The following is a 9832-nucleotide window of genomic DNA, read 5'->3' as shown; positions in this document are numbered from 1 at the left end:
CAAGAGAGCACATGAAGATTCAGCAAGAAAGATAAGTTTGTGGTATTTGAACTAAGACTTATCCCTCCATTACCTCTCCAAACTCAGTGATGTGGAGACTTCAATCCATATTGCTGCAGCCAAGAACACAGGGCTCTTATCCCCCCTGCTCCCAATCAGAGGGTTTTCTACCTGGAAGAAGCAGAACCACAGTGCTTCTACTTCTTCCTCCTGCTACCTGTTTCTGAGGCTAAATCATGGCAATTGCAGTTGAGAGGTAGGGGTTCTCTTCTTCTGCTTAGTTGTCGCTCATGGAGACAAAACAAATATCAAACACTGTCCTCAGAAACTATTTCTTCTAGGGATCCAGATTCTGGTTGTAATAATTCGTAGAGCAATTTATGCTTCCAGGGCATTGTGGAAAACAATAGAGCAATCACTAGTCAATTGGTGGAGTTTAACAACTTATATGGTCAGGTAAAGAGAAAAATAAAGCCCCACCAAAATCACTGGCATCCCAGGATGACTGTGAGCATATCAAAAGTTGTGCCTTCCAGAGGTGCAATATCAGAGGCTTAAAACCATTTGGGAAGGGATTGAATAGATTTCCCTAAAATAATGCAGCCAGTCAGTAAACAAGTAAATAATCAAACAATAATTTTTAAAAACAGTGGAGGGGGAAGAGTGGACCAGTACCTAGAGTTTCTACAATATATTATCTAAAATGTCTAGTTTCCCACAAAATTACTGATATCAGGCAAAATAGATTTTTAAAAATATTGGTGATAGGGCTTCCCTGGTGGCACAGTGGTTGAGAATCTGCGTGCCAATGCAGGGGACACGGGTTCGAGCCCTGGTCTGGGAAGATCCCACATGCCGCGGAACAACTGGGCCTGTGAGCCACAATTACTGAGCCTGCGCGTCTGGAGCCTGTACTCCGCAACAACAGAGGCCGCGATAGTGAGAGGCCCGTGCACCGTGATGAAGAGTGGCCCTCGCTTGCCACAACTAGAGAAAGCCCACACACAGAAACGAAGACCCAACACAGTCATAAATAAATAAAAATTTAAAAAATATATTGGCAATAAATACAAATTTTTATTTTTATAAATTTTAATAAATTTATAAATATAAATTATCAACTTATCAAAAAGATATAACAATTATAAACATGTATGTGTCTAATAACAGAGCACCAAAATACATGAAGCAAAAACTAACAGAAATAAATGGAGAAGGGAAAAAGAAAAATTCAACAATAATATTTGGAGACTTAAATACCAATATTTCAAGAATCAGTAGAACAGCTAGACTGAAGATCAACAAGAAAATAGAAGATATGAACAGTACTATAAACCACCTTGACCTAACAAACATCTATAGTATACTTTACACAACAGCAAAATATATATTCTTAAGTGCACTAGAAACTCTCCAGCATCAACCATACACTAAATTGTAAAACAAATCTCAGCAAATTTAAAGAGATAGAAAAAATACAGAGTGATGCTCTGACCAAAATGGAATGAAATTCAAAATAAAAAGCAGAAAAACTCACAAATATGTGGAAACTTGAAAAAAGATGCAATCTTAAATAATCAATGTCAAAGAATAAATCAAAAGAGTAATTATAAAATAATTTTAGATGAATGAAAATGAAGACACAACATAATACTTATGGGATGGAGGTAAAGCAGTGCTTACAGGGAAACTTATAGCTGTAAATATCTGTATTAAGAAAGAAGAAAGATCACAAATCAATAAGCTAATTTTCCACCTTAGGACACTGGAAAAAGAAGAGCTAACTAAATTTAAAGCAAACAAAGGAAAGAAATAATAAAGATTAGAGACTGAAGAGGTCAAGATGACAGAGTAAGAGGACGTGGAGCTCTCCTGTCCCTACAAACACATCAAAAATATATTTACATGTGGAACGAAACTCATGGAAAACAAACTGGAAATTGGCAGAAGCACACGTATACAACCAAGATTGTAATAAAAAAATACACACATAATCAGGTAGGATGTGAAGAAAAGCATCAGGTCAAGACCTATGCCCCTGTGAGGTGACTCAGAGGAAAAGGGAGATCACATGGCTGGACACTCACCCTGGGGAGGGATTGGTCAAGCCACAGACTGGGCATCCCAGTTCTGGGGACCTACATGTAGGAGAAAAGCCCCCTTGGCTGCTTATAGAATTTCAGGGACAGATAAAAAGTCTGAAGAAGCCTAGATCCACTCATGAGGAGTGTGCATATGCTGGCATGTGCTCAGGCAGGGTGGAGAGAGGTCTGCCCTTGTGGCTACTGCCTTGACATGCTCCCCAGTTGAGCTAAGAGAATGCCCCAGCCCTGCACAATCCATACCACAGCTTGGCACTGGATTGAGGGCAGCCAGAACCAAGGAAAAGACTTGTTGAAGGAAAGCAGAACTGACCTGCGGGTCAAGGACACAGGCCAGGTGGGACAGTGGTGGCCATTGTTGGTGTTTACTCAAGCAGCAACTCCAGAAGCATCCCAGACTTCTGACAAGAGTGGCCCCTATAATTCCCACAGCCACCTTACTGTGCTCTCCAGCCTGAGTGAGGTAAACGTTTGGGCCCCACTCACTCCATGCCACAGTCTAACACTAGATCTGGGGTGGCCATGACAGGGGAAAAGATATGACTGTGGGCTGCATCTGAGTGGAGCTGCTGCTGCCCACACAGGCAGAGCATTGGACCTCTGTAAGCACATAAGCCCCACTTGGTTCAGCACTCATCTTTCTGGGGGCAAATGTCCAAGCACAGGGAAAAGGAAAATGCACACTTAAAGGGAACAGAGCCAGCTCAAGACTGACCCTCGGAGATTCTGCTTCAGCAACTTAGGAGCAGACCCCACCACTAACAGGGTGGTGATGGTCACTAAGCAGAGAGGAAGTCATACCTCACACATAGGCTCTAGCACTTCCATCACCAGCTACACCCCATACCAAGGTGATAGCTGCCAGCACACCCTGAGGAAAGATGTAACTGGCATCCACATCAAATTCAGCTTTCCCACCAAAGAAATTAGGCACATGCAATCTGCATAGAGATGCTCTGACATAAAAAGAAACACTTCAAGATCACAAGAGGTAACTAAATTCATAGAGACAGAGAAAGTTAAGGGAAATGAAAAGGCAGAGGAAATACTCTTAATTGAAAGAGCAAAAGAAAATCCCTGAAGAAATAAGTAATAAAAGAGAAATTAAAAATTTACCAGATAAGAATTCAAAACATTGGTAATAAAAATGCTAACTGAATTAAGGAAGATAATTGATCTAAACACAGATCATTTAACAAAGAACTAGAAAATATAAAAAAGACCCAACCAAAAATAAATAATGCAATATCTGAGATAAAAAGCACTCTAGAAGCAATGAATAGCAGACTAAATGACAAAGAAGAATGCATAAGTGATCTGGAAGATAGGCTAATGGAAATCACACAATCACAGCATATAGAAAGACAAATTTAAAAAATGCAACATTCTTCACTCTGTATGATAGATTCTAGGTTCATCCATGTCTCTACAAATGACCCAATTTCATTCCTTTTTATAGCTGAGTAATATTCCATTGTATATATGTACCATATCTTTTTTATCCATTTGTCTGTCATACAGAGTGAAGTAAGTCAGAAAGAGAAAAACAAATATCGTATATTAATGCATGTATGTGGAATCTAGAAAAATGGTACAGGTGAACCTATTTGCTGGGCATGAATAGAGACACAGATGTAGGGAACAGATGTGTGGACCTGGTAGGGGGGTGGGATGAATTGGGAGATTGGGATTGACATATGTGCACTGCCATGTGTAAAAAAGATAGCTAGTGGGAACCTGCTGTATAGTGCAAGGAGCTCAGCTCAGTGCTCTGTGGTGACCTAGATGGATGGGATGTCGGGGGAGAGGGACGTCCAAGAGGGAGGGGGTATATGTATACAAATAGCTGATTCACTTCGTTGTACAACAGAAACTAACAAAACATTGTAAAGCAATTATACTCCAATAAAGATGTAAAAACAAAAAACAACATGCTACTAAAAAACCAATGGGTCAATGATGAAATCAAAGAGGAATTCAGAAAATACGTCAAGATAAATGAAAATGGAAACACAACAATCCACAATCTATGGGATGCAGCAAAAGCCGTTCCCTCTTAAGGGAAGTTCATAGCAATACAGGCCTTCCCCAAGAAACAAAAAAATCTCAAATAAACATCCTAACCTCCCACCTAAAAATTAGGAAAAGAAGCCCAATGTCAAGGAATCTCAATGTCAGCAGAAGGAAGGAAATAATAAAGATCAGAGAGGAAATAAATAAAAGAGATTTAAAAATAGCAAGATCAATGAAACCTAAAACTGTTTCTTGGAAAAGATAAACAAAATTGATAAACTTTTAGCCAGATTAATCAAGAAGACAAGAAAGAGGATCTAAATAAGCAAAATAAGAAATAAAAGAAGAGAAATAACTGATACCACAAAGATACAAAAAATCATAATTGAATATTACAAACACATATGCAAACCAATCTGACAACCTAGAAAAAATGGACACATTTCCAGAAACATACATCCTGCCAAGACTGAGTTAAGAAGAAACAGACAATTTGATCAGACAGATCAATAGAAATGAAATTGAATTTGTATTCAAAAAGTTCCCAGCAAGAAAAGTCCAAAACCAGATGGCTTCACAGGGGAATTATACGAAATATATACAAAAAAATACCTATCCTTCACAAGCTATTCCAAAAAATTGAATAGGATGGAACACTTCCAAACTCATTCTATGAGACCACAATTACCCTGATGCCAAAACCAAACAAAGACACAAAACAAAATCACAGGCCAATATCTTTGATAAATATGGATGTAGAAATCCTCAAGAAAATATTAGCAAATTGAATCCAACAATATATATAAAGGACCATATAACATTCAAATTGGATTAATTCCAGTGTCACAAAGCTGGTCCAACAATCGCAAATCAACCAATGTGATACACATTAACAAAAGGAAAGATAAAGGTCACATGATCATCTCAATAGATGCAGAAACAGCTTTTGACAAAGTTCAATATTTAATGACAAAAACTCTCATCAAAGTGGGTGTAGAAGAAACATATTTCAATGTAATAAAGACGGTTTATGACAAACCCATAGCCAACATCTTACTCAATGGTGAAAAGCTGAAAGCCTTCCCACTAAATTCAGGAACAAGAAAATGATACTCACTCTCTCCACTTCTATTTAAAACACAGTATTGAAAATGCAAGCCGCAACAATCAGAGGAGAAAAAGAAATAAAATATTTCCAAATTAGAAGGGAAGAGGTAACTGTCACTACTTGCAGATAACATGATACTTTATATATAGAACCATAATGTCTCCACTCAAAAACTATTAGAACTAATAAATAAGTTCAGTAAGATTGCAGGATACAAGATTAATATACAGAAATCTGTTTCATATTTATACACTAAAAATGAAATATCAGGAAGAGAAAGTAAACAAAACAATCCCATTTAAAATCACATCAAAATACAAACACATGGAGGCTAAACAATACACTACTTAATAATGAAGTGATCACTGAAGAAATCAAAGAGGAAATAAAAAAATACTTAGAAACAAATGACAATGGAGACACAACGACCCAAAACCTATGGGATGCAGCAAAAGCAGTTCTAAGGGGGAAGTTTATAGCAATACAAGCCCACCTTAAGAAGCAGGAAACATCTCGAATAAACAACCTAACGTTGCACCTCAAGCAATTAGAGAAAGAAGAACAAAAAAACCCCAAAGCTAGCAGAAGGAAAGAAATCATAAAAATCAGATCAGAAATAAATGAAAAAGAAATGAAGGAAACAATAGCAAAGATCAATAAAACTAAAAGCTGGTTCTTTGAGAAGATAAACAAAATAGATAAACCACTAGCCAGACTCATCAAGAAAAAAAGGGAGAAGACTCAAATCAATAGAATTAGAAATGAAAAAGGAGAAGTAACAACTGACACTGCAGAAATAAAAAAAATCATGAGAGATTACTACAAGCAACTCTATGCCAATAAAATGGACAATCTGGAAGAAATGGACAAATTCTTAGAAATGCACAACCTGCCAAGACTGAATCAGGAAGAAATAGAAAATATGAACAGACCAATCACAAGCACTGAAATTGAAACTGTGATTAAAAACCTTCCAACAAACAAAAGCCCAGGACCAGATGGCTTCACAGGTGAATTCTATCAAACGTTTAGAGAAGAGCTAACACCTATCCTTCTCAAACTCTTCCAAAATATAGCAGAGGGAGGAACACTCCCAAATTCCTTCTACGAGGCCACCATCACCTTGATACCAAAACCAGACAAGGATGTCACAAAGAAAGAAAACTACAGGCCAATATCACTGATGAACATAGATGCAAAAATCCTCAACAAAATACTAGCAAACAGAATCCAACAGCACATTAAAAGGATCATACACCATGATCAAGTGGGGTTTATTCCAGGAATGCAAGGATTCTTCAATATACGCAAATCTATCAATGTGATAAACCATATTAACAAATTGAAGGAGAAAAACCATATGATCATCTCAATAGATGCAGAGAAAGCTTTCGACAAAATTCAACACCCATTTATGATAAAAACCCTCCAGAAAGTAGGCATAGAGGGAACTTTCCTAAACATAATAAAAGCCATATATGACAAGCCCACAGCAAACATCATCCTCAATGGTGAAAAACTGAAAGCATTTCCACTAAGATCAGGAACAAGACAAGGTTGCCCACTCTCACCACTCTTATTCAACATAGTTTTGGAAGTTTTAGCCACAGCAATCAGAGAAGAAAAGGAAATAAAAGGAATCCACATCGGAAAAGAAGAAGTAAAGCTGTCACTGTTTGCAGATGACATGATACTATACATAGAGAATCCTAAAGATGCTACCAGAAAACTCCTAGAGCTAATCAATGAATTTGGTAAAGTAGCAGGATACAAAATTAATGCACAGAAATCTCTGGCATTCCTATATACTAATGATGAAAAATCTGAAAGTGAAATCAAGAAAACACTCCCATTTACCATTGCAACAAAAAGAATAAAATATCTAGGAATAAACCTACCTAAGGATACGAAAGACCTGTATGCAGAAAATTATAAGACACTGATGAAAGAAATTAAAGATGATACAAATAGATGGAGAGATATACCATGTTCTTGGATGGGAAGAATCAACATTGTGAAAATGACTCTACTACCCAAAGCAATCTACAGATTCAATGCAATCCCTATCAAACTACCACTGGCATTTTTCACAGAACTAGAACAAAAAATTTCGCAATTTGTATGGAAACACAAAAGACCCCGAATAGCCAAAGCAATCTTGAGAACGAAAAAAGGAGCTGGAGGAATCAGGCTCCCTGACTTTAGACTATATTACAAAGCAACAGTAATCAAGACAGTATGGTACTGGCACAAAAACAGAAAGATAGATCAGTGGAACAGGATAGAAAGCCCAGAGATAAACCCACGCACATATGGACACCTTATCTTTGATAAAGGAGGCAGGAATGTACAGTGGAGAAAGGACAGCCTCTTCAATAAATGGTGCTGGGAAAACTGGACAGGTACATGTAAAAGTATGAGATTAGATCACTCCCTAACACCATACACAAAAATAAGCTCAAAATGGATTAAAGACCTAAATGTAAGGCCAGAAACTATCAAACTCTTAGAAGAAAACATAGGAAGAACACTCTATGACATAAATCACAGCAAGATCCTTTCTGACCCACCTCCTAGAGTAATGGAAATAAAAACAAAAATAAACAAATGGGACCTAATGAAACTTCAAAGCTTTTGCACAGCAAAGGAAACCATAAGCAAGACCAAAAGACAACCCTCAGAATAGGAGAAAACATTTGCAAATGAAGCAACTGACAAAGGATTAATCTCCAAAATTTACAAGCAGCTCATGCAGCTCAATAACAAAAAAACAAACAACCCCATCCAAAAATGGGCAGAAGACCTAAATAGACATTTCTCCAAAGAAGATATACAGAATGCCAACAAACACATGAAAGAATGCTCAACATCATTAATCATTAGAGAAATGCAAATCAAAACTACAATGAGATATCATCTCACACCAGTCAGAATGGCCATCATCAAAAAATCTAGAAACAATAAATGCTGGAGAGGGTGTGGAGAAAAGGGGACACTCTTGCACTGCTGGTGGGAATGTGAATTGGTTCAGCCACTGTGGAGAACAGTATGGAGGTTCCTTAAAAAACTACAAATAGAATTACCATATGACCCAGCAATCCCACTACTTGGCATATACCCTGAGAAAACCAAAATTCAAAAAGAGTCATGTACCAAAATGTTCATTGCAGCTCTATTTACAATAGCCAGGACATGGAAACAACCTAAGCGCCCATCATCGGATGAATGGATAAAGAAGATGTGGCACATATACACAATGGAATATTACTCAGCCTTAAAAAGAAATGAAATTGAGCTATTTGTAATGAGATGGATAGACCTAGAGTCTGTCATACAGAGTGAAGTAAGTCAGAAAGAAAAAGACAAATACCGTATGCTAACACATATATATGGAATTTAAGGGGAAAAAAATGTCATGAAGAACCTAGGGGTAAGATAGGAATAAAGACGCAGACCTACTGGAGAACGGACTTGAGGGTATGGGGAGGGGGAGGGGTGAGTTTTGACAGGGCGAGAGAGAGTCATGGACATATACACACTAACAAACGTAGTAAGGTAGATAGCTGGGGGGAAGCAGCCGCAAGGCACAGGGATATTAGCTCGGTGCTTTGTGACAGCCTGGAAGGGTGGGATGGGGAGAGTGGGAGGGAGGGAGATGCAAGAGGGAAGACATATGGGAACATATGTATATGTATAGCTGATTCACTTTGTTATAAAGCAGAAACTAACACACCATTGTAAAGCAATTATACCCCAATAAAGATGTTTAAAAAAAAAATAAAATAAAATCACATCAAATGAATAAATTGTTAGGAATAAACTTAACCAAGAAGGTGAAAGGCTTATACTCAGAAAACTATAAAAAACTAAGGAAGGAAATTGAAAATGATACACAGAAATGGAATGGTATCCTGTGCTCTTGGACTGGAAGAATTAATATTGCTAAAATGTCCATACTGCCCAAAACAATCTGCAGATTTAATGCAATCCCTATCAAAATACCTACAACATTTTTCACAGAACTGGAACAAATACTCCTGCAATTCATATGGAACCACAAGACCCCAAATTGCCAAAGCAATTTCAAGAGAAAAGAACAAAATTGGAGGTATCACCCTCTCAGACCAGACTATGCTACAAAACTACAGTAATCAAAATAGTGTGGTATTGACACAAACACAGACATATAGATCAATGGGACAAAATAGGGAGCCCAGAATAAACCCACACACCTATGGTCAATTGATCTATGACAAAGGAGACAAGAATATACAATGGATGAAAGGCAGTCTCCTCAATAAGTGGTGCTGGGAGAACTGGACAGCTACATGTAAAAGGATGAAATTAGAACATTCTCTAATACCATACAGAAAAAAAACTCAAAATGGATTAAGTCCTCAATGTAAGATCAGAAACCATAAAATTCTTACAAGGAAACATAGGCAAAACACTCTTTTACATAAATTGTAGCAATATTTTTTGTATCTGTCTCCTAAGGCAAAAGAAATAAAATCAAAAATAAACAAATGGGACCTAATTAACCTTAAAGTCTTTTGCACAGTATATGAAACCATTGACAAAACAAGACATCCTACTGAATGGGAGAAAA

The sequence above is a fragment of the Phocoena sinus genome, chromosome X (assembly GCF_008692025.1).
Source record: "Phocoena sinus isolate mPhoSin1 chromosome X, mPhoSin1.pri, whole genome shotgun sequence".
Lineage (NCBI taxonomy): Eukaryota > Metazoa > Chordata > Mammalia > Artiodactyla > Phocoenidae > Phocoena > Phocoena sinus.
Note: the sequence above shows the minus strand (reverse complement) of the source record.